Source organism: Notamacropus eugenii, chromosome 1, assembly GCF_028372415.1.
Source record: "Notamacropus eugenii isolate mMacEug1 chromosome 1, mMacEug1.pri_v2, whole genome shotgun sequence".
Taxonomy (NCBI): domain Eukaryota; kingdom Metazoa; phylum Chordata; class Mammalia; order Diprotodontia; family Macropodidae; genus Notamacropus; species Notamacropus eugenii.
In genome coordinates this window covers 78,228,238-78,241,692 of record NC_092872.1, presented here as the reverse complement: position 1 = coordinate 78,241,692, position 13,455 = coordinate 78,228,238, and the positions used below count along the sequence as shown (strand labels likewise).

Here is a 13,455-nt window from a genome sequence, read left to right as displayed (position 1 = left end):
TTTTACTTATCATTCCTTCCTATTCAAGTCACTCTGTGCCCTCTGTGTGTGTGTGTGTGTGTGTGTGTGTGTGTGTGTGTGTATAATCCTCCAACTACCCAAATACTGAGAAAGGTTCAAGAGTTACAGATATTATCTTTCCATGTAGGAATGTAAACAGTTCAATTTTAGTAAGTCCCTTATTATTTCTCTTTCCTGTTTACCTTCTCATGCTTCTCTTGATTCTTGTGTTTGAAAGTCAAATTTTCTATTCAGCTCTGGTATTTTCATCAAGAATGCTTGAAAGTCCTCTATCTCATTGAATGGCCATTTTTTCCCCTGAAGTATTATACTCAGTTTCTCTGGGTAGGTGATTCTTGGCTTTAATCCTAGTCCCTCTGACTTCTGGAATATCATATTCCAAGCCCTTTGATTCCTTAACGTAGAAGCTGCTAGATCTTGTGTTATCCTGATTGTATTTCCACAGTACTCAAATTGTTTTTTTCTGGCTGCTTGCAACATTTTCTCCTTGACCTGGGAACTCTGGAATTTGGCTACAGTATTCCTAGGAGTTTTTCTTTTTGGATCTCTTTCAGGAGGTGATCGCTGAATTCTTTCAATATTTATTTTACCCTCTGGTTCCAGAATATCAGGGCAGTTTTCCTTGATAATTTCATGAAAGATGATGTCTAGGTTCTTTTTATGATCATGGCTTTCAGATAGTCCTATAATTTTTAAATTGTCTCTCCTGGATCTGTTTTCTAGGTCAGTTGTTTTTCCAATGAGATATTTTACATTGTCTTCTATTTTTTCATTCTTTTGGTTTTGTTTTATAATTTCTTGGTTTCTCATGAAATTATTAGCTTCCATCTGTTCTATTCTAATTTTTAAAGAACTGTTTTCTTCAGTGAGCTTTTGAACTTCCTTTTCCATTTGGTTAATTCTGCCCTTTAAGGTATTCTTCTCCTCATTGGCTTTTTGGGCCTCTTTTGCCATTTGAGTTAGTCTATTTTTAAAGGTGTTAATTTCTCCAGCATTTTTGGGGTCTCCTTTAGCAAACTGCTGACTTGTTTTTCATGATTTTCTTGCATTTCTCTCATTTCTCTTCCCAATTTTTTCTCCACCTCTCTTACTTGATTTTCAAAATCTTTTTTGAGCTCTTCCATGGCCTGAGACCACTACGTACTTATTTTGGAGGTTTTAGATGCAGAAGGCTTGAATCTTAGGTCTTCCTCTGATGGTGCATTGTTCCTCCTCATCTGAACAGATGGAAGAAAATACTTGCTCACCAAGAAAGTATCCTTCTATTGTCTTACTCTTTTTCTTTTTTTTGGGCATTTCCCCAGCCAGTTACTTGACTTTTGAGTTCTTTGTCAAAAGGAGGGTATACTCTGGGGACCTGTAAATTCTCAGTTCCTCCAAGGTGGCACAATCAAGGGAGAGGAGGCCTCTCCTGGCCTGCACTCTGGTCTGTGAGCAGAATTCCCTCTCCAGAGCCTCCATCAGCTCCACCACCCTAGCCATCACTCCTCCTCATCCCAGGGCAGCCACTCAGGGCTGAGACCTAGATCAGCTGCTCAATTCCCCCAGAGTCTTCAGGCCAGGTCTCCAGCAATGGAAGCTGCCCCCTCCTGGGGCTGGACTACACTGCTGCATTCTCTTCTCACCCAGATGAAAGAGCTTTCTCACTGCTGTTTGAAGCTGTCTTTGGCATTTGTGAGTTGAGGAATCTGGGACCTGTAGCTGCTGCCAGTGGCACCTTGAAGCCTGCTCCAGTCCTGTCCTTGCCACAGTGCAAGGCTGGGCTGCGCTGTGCTCCATGTAGAGACAGATAGTGTGATAGACCTTTCCTGTCAGCCTTTCAGGTTGCCTTGGGCTGGAAATCTCTTTCACTTTGTTATTTTGTGGCTTCTACCACTCTAGATTTGTTTAGAGTCATCTTTTACAGGTATTTTATGGGCTGCGAGAGGAGAGCTACAGCAGGTTGTCATTGTACTCTGCCATCTTGGCTCAGGCCCCCTCCCCCCCAGGACCTATGAATTCTTTTAAATTTTATTTGGCCACATTATGAAACTGATAAATCAATACCATTCTTTGGGTCTTTTTCAAGAGGAGCCTGTGTGCACTCCTTCCATTTACTGGAAATTTCCTGATTTCTTCAGGTTTCACATTTAGTTTCATATATTTACAACGTTCACTATTTACATGGTTTAGTTCCTCCACTAGTATGTCAGTTCATTGGACGAGTGTCTCACATTTAGAGTACTGACAATTACCTTAATGTTTAGAGACTCTCTGAAGCACTGAAAACAGTTTAGGCAGTGTTGCTTTGGTACTGACTTAGATAGAAAGGAAATTGTCAGAGCCATTAGTACCAGGGTTCATGGAAGCAACATTGAAGGATGTAAGAAATAGCTATCTGTTGGAAGTACATTGACAAATTCTGTGTATTGATGGAAACCTAACAATTTTGATTGCAGTTTGGCTAGACTCATAGAGGAGCCTTAAGGTGTAATTTGTAATTTAATTCAGAGGTTAGGCAACTAATCCTGGAGTTTGTATTGAAATTCAGGGTCTGCTGCTGACTTTTATATGGCATTTTCTTGGTGTTGTTGCTCTTTCCCTAGCTGTAAAATTAGGATAATTATTCCTGAGTCTCAGTAGTGGTTTTTTTTTTTAAGCTTAGAATAATAGAATATTAATATTGAGAGGAGCCATGGAGGTCTGGTCTAACCTCCTATCCAAGATAGTAATCCTTTCTTGAGCCTTGCAGAGATTAGGTTTAGAAAATGCAATGTGAAATGCACAGGACATGATAGGAAAGATGAAAGATGTTTTTTAATCAGATAGGCAATATGAATAACAATCTATGTTGTTTTTTTGATGAAATGAACCTACTCTGGTTTTAGTGAATAAGTAGTTTAAGAGATAAATGGAACGTGTTATTGTATTCTCTTCTTATGAAAAGAAGATGTGTATTGGGAAATGTTGATCCAAGAAGAATAAAATGTCAATAAAGTGAACAGGGCACACAGAAGGAAATCCTGATAAAGTGAAGAGGGAATACAAATGGGATAAAAAACACAGCAATTATGATGGAATGAAAATCAATAAAACCAAAATGAAAAGACCATGAACCAAAATAGGGCCAGAATGTCTCATCTGATGCAGAAACTCCCCATCCCTATTTTTCACAGAAAAATCTGCCTTCCACGATACAGTGACCAGATAAGAATCATAGAAGAACAGGATCATAAAATAAAGAGACACTCTCAAAATCATTTAATTAGTTAATTTTTGACTATCAGGTAGCAAACAATGTGATCAAACAATTTCATACGGATAAGAAACTGTAATGTACATGTGTGTACACATACATATATATTTCAATTACGTGTAAAAGCAATGTTTAACACTTGCTTTTAAGAATTTTGAGTTTCAGATTCTCTTCCCCTCCCCCAACCCTCCCTCCTCATCGAGAAGGCAATTAATTTGATATGGATTGTACATGTGCAGTCATGCAAAACTGATTTCTGTATTGGTTGGTTGTTGTCCTTCATCTTCGAAGAGGACCAAGATGACATCACCATGACAAAATGAAATTTCATTGTGTCTAGCTGTGGCTGATCCGATCAATACAAGCTCGGAATCCTCTACCACAGGTTGGGCATAGATAGTCCATGTGAATATTTGGGATGGATATCCCAAATTTGTGCATCTTGCATTTACTTTGTGCTGTCTCAATTCTTCTTTGCTCAAAGAGTACAGCACCTTTTCTTATGTGGGCATGCCATGCTGAACAGTCCTCTGTCAGTGTCTCCCACGTTGCACAAAGTTCTTGAGAGAGATCTTGAGCATGTCCTTGTATCGTTTCTTCTGGCCACTATGTGATCACCTGCCCCATGCAAGTTCTCCATAAGATAGTCTTTTTGGCAAGCATACATTTTGCATTCGAACTACGTGGTCAGCCCATCAGAGTTGTGTGCTCTCTAAAGCATAGTTTGAATGTTTGGCAGTTCAGCTTGAGCAAGGACTTCAGCGTCTGGTACCTTATCCTGCTAGGTGATCTTTAGAATCTTCCTAAGACAGTTCAAATGGAAGCGATTCAGTTTCCTGACATGGCTCTGGTAGACTGTCCATGTTTCAGAAGCAGTCTATTTCTATATTAGTCATGTTGCGAAAGAAAACACAAAACAGAAAAAAGAATTTTAAGCTTAAAAAGTATGCTTTGATCTGGACTTGGGCTCCATCAATTCTTTCTCTGGAAGTGGATAGTACTTTTCACAAGTCCTTTGGAATTGCCTTGGATCACTGTATTGCTGTGAATAGCTAAATCATTCACAGTTGATCATTGTACGGTATTGCTGTTACTGTGTACGTTGTTCTCCTGGTTCTGTTCACTTCACTTTGCATCAGTTCATAGAAGTCATCCTGCTCCTAATTTCTTACAGCACAATAGTATTTTATCATAATCATATACCACAACTTGCTTATCCATTCTCCAAATGATAAGTATCCCCTCAATTTCCAGTTCTTTACCACTACAAAAAAGCTGCTTTGTTTTTGTACATATAGATCTTTTTTCTCTTTTAAATAAAACCTTTTTGGGATACAGACCTAGTAGTAGGATTGCTGGGTCAAAAGGTGTATACGGTTTTACAACCCTTTGGAGATAGTTCCAAATTGTCTCCAGAACGGTTGGATTAGTTCACAACTGCACCAACAATGCATTAATGTCCTAATTTTTCCACATCTCCTTCAACATTTATCATTTTTCTTTTCTGTCATGTTAGCCAATTTGTTAGTGTGAGGTGGTACCTCAGAATTGTTATAATTTGTATTTTTCTAATCAATAGTAATTTAGAGCATTTTTCCATATGGCTATAGATAGTTGATTTCTTCATCTGAAAACTGCCTGTTTATATCCTTTGACCATTTATTAATTGGGGAATGACATGTACTATAAATTTAACTCAATTCTCTATATAATTGAGAAATGAGGCCTTTATCAGAGAAAAATTACTTAAAAATTTTTTCAGTTATGATTACTATGTATTTCCCTCCATTCTATTCTCCTCCCCCCATTTATCCTTCTCTCTCTCTCCTTTTACTCTGTCCATCCTCAAAAATGTTTTGCTTCTGACCACCACCTCCCACAATCTACTCTCCTTTCTATGAGCCCCTCTCCCTTCTCTTATCCCTTCCCACTCCTGCTTCCCCGTAGGGTAAGATAGATTTCTATACCCAACAAACCCCCACACTAGAGAAACTTTCTAGTTACATTAAGTTAGTAAGTTAGGGCTTGAACATCTCAAGATGTTCCCCCAAAGGGGAAATTGGAAAAGAGCTATTCAGTGTGTAATATGAATCAGGTATGGGACAGAGAGTTTATTTCTATGTGGACTAAGGAATGCTAAGTTTAAAAAGTTCACAGTGTGTATTAACAGAATGATTAAAACAGAAGTTAACAACTAAACATAACTATGGTTAAAATTGACTAAGAGTTTAATATTTTGAGTCTCATCAAAACAATAACACAGTTATACAATGTTGCTCATTAGGTATCACCTGATCACTTCTTGCACTCATCTGCTAGTAAAACAGACCAAACTTTGCCCCACTTCTAGTGGTAGTTGAATTTTCTAATGCAGAAGCTTTCCTTAATGTTAGTCACTGCTACTCCAGTGTATAACACTGCCACTGCCAGTTACCTCCCAAGACTTACTGACCTTTTAAAACTCACTAGGGTCACTTCCAGTCTTAGACACACCCAGCATGGAATACTCATTTACCTAAGATCCAGAAAGAACAAATACAAAAAGAGGCCCCCAAAGCAAACTCACCTTGTTAAATCCCCTTGGAATTAGCTGTTAAATGGGCAGGATAGTTATTATACCCCACTGGAGTTATATCTTGTTACTTGGAGAGTCACAGCCAAGAGGCCCCACCAGGAACTTGTCTTCTCTTTCAACAGGTTCCCTGAGCTTTTCTGGCTCAGCAGCTAACTAGTCAACTCTTCATCATCCCACAAAGCCAAGACCTTGCATATCGGTGGAAGTAACCCACCCAGGTTTTGAAATAGTAGACTAGAAGCAGACGAAGGATATCTGCCTACATGCTATATGCAACTCATGAGAGGGCAAATCAAAGCATGCTCCACGACCCTATTATCGGGTATTTTGTTAAGGCTTTTTTTTTGTATTTGTTGCTAAATAATCACATGATTTTTATTATTTTTGTTGTCTAAATGTAAAACAATTATGTGAATTGTTTTCAAATATTTAATCATCCTTGCATCCCTGATATGAATCTAACTTAATTATGGTAAATTGTTTTCTTGATATATACAGCTGTAGTCTTGTTATAAAGATATTAGTTACATTTTTTTTTGCAATGACAATGATAATGATAAAATGAACAAATGGCTGTACGGGGAGTTTCTAGGGGAAACTCTCTGATGAGATTTCAAGGGTAGATATTGGAATCTATAAAGTTGAAGTGAAAGCCCTGATCAGCCTCTTATGGATTAGCAGAAAAGATAACTCCTCCCAACAGAGTTCCATCCTTCCAATGATCCAGGCCAACCATATTATCTTGGAGTAACCATATCATCCAGTCTCTGAAACTTATCCCTTTGGAGGTATCCAAGCTCCAAATCAATCATCTCATCTTAGGGCAGCTCCAGTCACTGATACTTGTCAAAAATATTCTGTCTTATCTCTTAAAGTGTCAGTGAGCCTGTCTCACTCTATAGGAAAAAGAAGTATGGACTATTAAAGATCCTAAATAAAAGCTAAAGCACTGAAAAGCTAACCACTCTGATAGGGAACTCCCTGAATCATCAGTGAAAACTGGACCATGAATGAAGCTAAAATTGGGAATAAATGTTCTGGACCTGATACCGATATTGTACTTTGAGTATCTTTACAGGATGCTGTTCACATTGGGGGAAATACCAGATACAAACTAAATATAAACTGGATTTTAGAAATTTACCTAGAGAAATCCAGGTGGGGGCATAATGAGTCAAGAAGAGAAACTGACTTTTTTGTGGCTTGACCCCAGGATCACAATAATGGTCCATTTGAGCCCAGAGTCCTTGAGGACACACTAGTGAAACGATAACATGTATTACATATAATGTATTAATAAGGAGCATCTAGAGGACCATACTATCCATAGAGAATCCCTCTTTCATTTTAACTCTATGCTGGATTTATTTTATGACCATTAGTACTTTTTTGTGAACATACATCCCCTTGTCTAATGCCTCACTTTACATTAATTATCACAAGGTTATCAAGCAAAGGTAATTCTGTTGTTACATATTCTAAGGAATCTTTTATCATTTTGACATAAGCATGGAAGACTTATTGTTTGAGGAGTACCTTTAAGGCTTTGCTTTGTTCTTCCAAATCAAACACTTTTTTATAATCAACAAGCAAGAAGAACAGTGAGCTCTTGTATTCTTTACACCTGTTGTCAGCTGTGTGGCCGTAAAAATGTGATATGCTGTATAATACTGTTTATAAATGTTTGCTTATTCCCTTCTTTTAAAAAAATTAAATTCTTTTATTTTTATCAACAAAAATCTGTTTTCTTTCTCTCCTACCTCCTCTGTCACTAAAAGAAAAAAAGAAACAAAACCCTAGTTACAAGCATGTTGCCTATTCCTTTCTAGTATCCTCATTAAAGATACTTTTGATGCATGTATAAATTATTTTCTTAAAGACTTTGTGTGGAAGGGAAAGTGGGCATGTGCATTGGTAGTTTATATTCTCTTGGTTTCCTTTTTAATATTAAGGTCTAATTATACTCTCCTTCTCCCTCCTGTCCCCCCCCCCCCCATCTTTAATATCTTCTTTCATATTCCTTGAATACTGATCCTTCAGTACCTCAAAAATGCATTATTTCCAACTTGGACTTTCTGTGTATATACTTCTGGTCCAGTTTTCTCTCTCTTTGTTTTTATAGGTGCCATTTCTATTTCATCAGTTAGTGCTTCCAGTATTGTGATTCAAAATGTCCAAATATAATGGTTCCACTCTACTTAATGGTAAAAAAGTTTATTATAAATTTTTTTTTTGCAGATTCTTGCCCTTTTTTTGTTATTTCATTGTACTTCCAATTTCATCCCTAAATGACATCGGGATAACTTGGGTCTCTCAGCAAACTTTCTTTAATCTTGTTTTCCCCTCTACTGATTCTTGATGTTACATAAGGTGATACTGTATATAATCCTTCCATATATCTCTCCCTAAAATTTTACAAATTATATTGTATTTGGCTACCTTGTCTTTCTGCTTATCAAGGAGATCAAGTGTTTGCTGACTGAAGGAGTTTCTTAGCTCATTTGGTCTCATGGCAACTGATTTATTATTGGTTACATTTCTGTGGAAAATTGTTTTAATTTAATCCATGTCCATTCCTCTATCCATCCCTATCACCCTATCCATCCCCCCTTTTTTTGGTATCAGCAATTTGTTTCAGTAGGTCAGGTTGTTTTAATTTCATGAAAAATCTCTTTCTCATTATTCTATTGTTTCTGTTTCAGTCATGTCCAACTCTTTGTGACCCCATTTGTTTTTTTTTAAGAACTTTTAAAATTCTGAACTTAAAAAAACCCCCAAGTATTTCAATAGCAAAGTAGACTAGGAAAAAAGAGGACTGCAAATGAAAACTCTATTATGCGCAACTTGCCTTCCCTTTTAAATATATAGCAAAGTCATCATGTAACTTTCTTTCCTTTCTCTTCCCCCACTCCCACCCCCACTTTCCCATCACCAAGAAGGCTACCATTAGACATAAATATGTATGGGGTTTTCTTGGCAAAGATACTAGAGTGGTTTTCCATTTCCTTCTCCAGTTCACTTTACAGATGAGGAAACTGAGGCAAACAGGGTTAAATGCATTGCCCAGGGTCATATAGCTAGTAAGTGTCTGAGGCCAGATTTGAACTCAAGGAATCTTCCTGACATCAGACCTGTCACTCTCTCCACTATGCCACCTAGCTTCCTCATTATTTCTTCTAGTGCTATATTAATTTTTATCTTTGCTTTAACAAGTCAGTAGTCTAACTTGTGCAAACTTACATCAGTAGGAAGTTGTTTTCTGTTAAAATATCATCACTTTTTGGTATTTTTGTTTTTGCTCTTGCCATTTCTAGTATCCCTTAATTCATTTCTTAAAGAAAGTAGTTCATGATATATAGATATGAGGGTTCTCTGTAGTTTAGAAGTCTTCAATGTTTCTCATTTGTTCCTTACTCTTGAACCATGTTTTCTAACATATTTTTCACTGTCTTACTCTCTGCCCACCTTTGCATTGAAGTCACCAAGTATTAATATAGATGTTGATTTAACCTAGAGGAGGGTTTTTATCAGGTTCTTCAAAGGGTTTGTCTGTTTACACATAAGTTACAGTTATTTTGATGATGAGTTTTGGAAGGTGCTTTTGAACATTGTATTGTGAAGTGATGAAAATGTCCTATAAGACTATGCCTCTTGATGTTTTTGGAAACATGACAAAGTCAATTCCATCAACCCTTTGATTTATCCCTCCAAGTAAATGCTGTGAACTATCCTTCTACTCAAGTGCGACTTCCTTCTGTCTTCTGCTTTAATTTCTAACAAGTGTCAAGATTCATACGATTCATTTCCTCTACTCATCAGTCATTGGACAAAGATCTCACATTTAGAGTACAATCAGCTACGTTCATGTTCATGGGTGATCTAAATATTATGTGATTTTTACCAACTTTGGTCTATCTTTATCAATACTCTGCCACTATTAATGAACAAGACCAAGGAACAGTATGTGTTTTTCTTTATTTCATTGGTTTCTGTGGCCAAAACATTTATCACCAAGTGTTCATACTTACAATGGTGACATCTTGTCATTCTGCTGTGCTCTACCCTCTTCTCTGATTATTTTCCTGAGAGTTCACCATATTGTGCCAGCCCTAAACCCACCAGGTTTCTCAGGCCATCTTACTGCTATCTTTCTACAAGAATCTGTATTCCCTCAACCCTGCCACTTTCTCTCTCTACCTCTGGGAACAGTAACAAAATCATTACTACCATTCCTGGAAAGAACATATCAATCAAATGCCCTATGGTTCCAGTCATCATCTATTTGGCTTCCTAGACCAAACACCCCTTCCTGGCCATCACTTCCCTTTATGAAGATATGTATTATCTTCCCCTTTTAGAGTACATGTTCCTTGAGGGCAGAGACTGTACATGTTTAATAAATGCTTTTTCATTCATTCATTCTAGTGTCATAGAATCTGAGAGTCGGAAGAGACTTTACTGGCCATTTGGTCCAACTGATACAAGAAAGGAACTCTTAGCATAACATACTTTGCAAGTGGTCATCCAGGTTCTGCTTGAAGACCTTCAAGGAGAGGGAACTCACCACCTCTCAGGTAGTCCAGTCTACTTTTGGATAGCTTTCTGGTGAAGTTGTTGTTTAGTCATTTTAGTTGTTTTCTATCTTCATAACCCCATTTCATATTTTCTTGGCAAAGAGACTGGAGTGGTCTGCCATTTCCTTCCCCAGCTCATTTTATAGTTGAGGAAACTGAGGCAAACAGAGTTGTGACTTGTCCAGGGTCACACACTAATAAGTGTCTGAGGATGGATTTGAACTCAGGTCTTCCTGGTGCTCTATCTACTGCACCACTTAACTGCCCTTCTGGTGATGAGCCCTCTTTAATTCTCTAAGTTGAAACATGATCTGTTACCAAGATCTACTGAAAGCTTTTTGAGCACAGTAGAAGATTCCAGAGCTTGTGCTATTCTAGCATAGCATGTAAAAATTCAGGATCACCTCCATGCTCTAATGAAGTGTCAGAGTAGGATTTGTGGAATTATATTATGCTCTTCACTTTGACTAACAGTTAAATGTTAGACTTTCTTTTCAGAAAGGGATTAAGACATTCTTTCCATGACAATCAACAGGTTTAGATGCTAAGCCGATAAATTACCTTTTTAAAAGTCTTATAAAGTATTTTAAATGTAGGAAGATGCAGAGTGAAGCAATAGGACAGCTAGCTCTATAATGCAGCAGTTTGACTGCGGTGGGGTGAAGACAAGTAGAGCAGAGGTTGAGTTTCTTTACTAATTATACCAGCTCTGCCTTTCGGGAAACTGCCCTTGCTGGTCAAAATCTCAGTAGATGTGCCCATATATCCCAGCCATACTCTAGCTTACTGGCCATTTGGGACAGTCTGGAAATGCCCATCGATTCCATATTCACAAGTCCTTTGATTAGTAGCTTCCTAAGTTGCTTTTGCACATGTGACATAAAGGCAGAGACATACTTGGCCATTTCTAGGCAGCAACCCAACTAGAAGGTGTCTTTGCCTCTGATGTTGCTGCCTATTCCCCTGCTGAATTGTTGATTATGGAACTAGAGGCTAGAAGGAACTTCAGAAACCCTCTAGTCTGACCCATTCCTTTTCCTGATGTCATTGGACAGTGAGTTTCCTTCTCTTACAAACTGAAATCCTCAGCTGCTCTCTGGTCTTTGCCATTCTGAAATCTAAAGACCAGTAACTTCTTGGTGAGCTAATATTTTCATTAGCTTTTCCTCATATTTTTCCAAGTCTTTCCAAAGACAATGAAGCTATCTAGATAAACTGACAATTACAAATTAATCATGGTCTTTTCTATACACGGTTAAAAGTGGTGGACACTCCCTGAAAGTCGTTGGGCATGGCCTCCACCTATAGAATCCTTCTGGGCAGGTAAATGAAGGCCATTCTCTCCTTGATTCCTCTGCCATGGAGTTGTGATGTTATCCACGGCTCAGGTCCAACACTGAAAACCACCGGCTACCTGACAAATGGGGAAAAGTGTGGGGTGGGGAGTAAAATGAAGAAAGCCTGAAAAGGTAGGATGGGGCCATGTTATGAAGAGTCTTTGAATGCCAAGATAATTGTCAGTTGGTCTCTACTGTTCAGTTTAGCAGTACACATTACATCTTTGATCTTTAGTGTCCCTGCTGTACAAGGCCCTGTGAGTCCAAGTTAAAAAAAAGTTGATGGAGCTGCAATGAAGTTTTTCAGGGCCCGGGGTCCCTGACTTAATTTCTTGTTTCTGGTCCAGTGGAATTCAGCTTCTGGCACAACACCTTTGAATTCTTCTCTCAAGCACACTCAGCATGTGTATAACCTTCTAGTCTGCATTTGTAATAATAATAAGTAGCTTACATTTATATACCATTTTGAAGCTGGCAAAACACTTTACATACACAATCTCATCTAATCATAACAACCTTGTGAAGAGATAAGTGCTATGATTAGCTTCACTTTAAAGATGAGGAAATCAGAAGGAGTCAAACCCACATAGTTCTGATTTCAAGTGAACTGTTCTATCCACTATACCCCCTGCCTCTGAAAAGAAAGTAGAGAAAGATCAGACTCTTGAGTTAACAGGAACCCAGATTTAAAACTGGAAAGACCCCGAGAGGTCAGTTAGTCCACTTAGGAAACCAAGGCCTTAGAGGTCACACAGATAGGGAAGGACAGGGATAGGCTCTGCCCTCAGGACCAGTGCAGCTTTCTTTGTACCCTGAAGTCTCCCAGTGATGTTCTGCCAGTGGTCTTCTCTTAGATAGCTGCTCTGATCTCTGGTCTCATACTCCTTTGTCACTCTGGGACTTATGTCCCCTTCCAGCAGACTGCAGTGGTCTGGGACATCTAAAGGGGCAAAAGGCTGATCCCTGAAGATGGGTCCTTGAGCCAGTCACGACCAGTTTTGTTCTTCTACAACATACGTAGAGACAGCCAGGTGGTACAATGGACAGTGCTGGAGTTGGAATCAAGAAGACTGGCCTTCAAATCCTGCCCCAGACACTTATTAACTGTGTGACTGGGCAATTCACTTAACCTATCTAAGCCTCAGTCTCACAGAATTGTTGTAAGGATCAAATGAGAAAACGTGTAAAGTGTTTTGCAAGCCTTAAAAGTCTTTACAAATGCTAGTTCTGACCTCTATGACTATTGCCCTTGGTTCAAATCTGTTCGCCAGCTGTATCAGCGCTGCATACTTGAGACACTGTATTTACTGTCCAAACATTGACATGGACTCCTAGGCCTCCTGGTCCTATATGAACCCACTGACCATTTGAGTTAGTGTGAAATGGTTCCATGTGTTCCATATTCATCGATGCTTTAACTATCATTCTCTAAGTAGACTTTCCAGATGTAATGTAAAATCAGAGGCCTTTTCCTCCTTCCTGTTGAAAGGTATTAATGAAAAGGACTAAGGTTTCCTGCACATACTGCATTCCCCTACATGGTTCTCCAGCTTGCTCAAGTATTCTGATCCTGTGACCTCAGGATACTACATTTTAAAGAACACGCAGATGAGGCTTTCCATCAGCCTCCTATATGTCTCTGTATCAGTTTTGTGTTACTTTAGCAGTATGTCCTAGCTAGGACTCAAAGCATTTCCCATTTGGTAGGTAGGG

At 38.5% G+C, this 13,455-nt stretch overlaps 1 protein-coding gene across 3 annotated transcripts in view; it reads left to right on the top strand.

Moving 5' to 3' along the window:
• LOC140502414 (protein SPATA31F1-like) overlaps positions 1-13,455 on the top strand; it is a 137,743-nt gene that overhangs the window by 46,913 nt on the left and 77,375 nt on the right. Inside the window, exon 1 of one of the 3 annotated variants that reach the window (XM_072606602.1) lies at positions 10,259-10,405. The exons of the other annotated variants lie outside the window; for them this stretch is intronic. The gene's annotated coding sequence lies outside the window, so the exon portion shown is untranslated. Of the gene's footprint in view, positions 1-10,258; positions 10,406-13,455 lie in introns of those variants that run through there. 3 annotated transcript variants of the gene reach the window in all.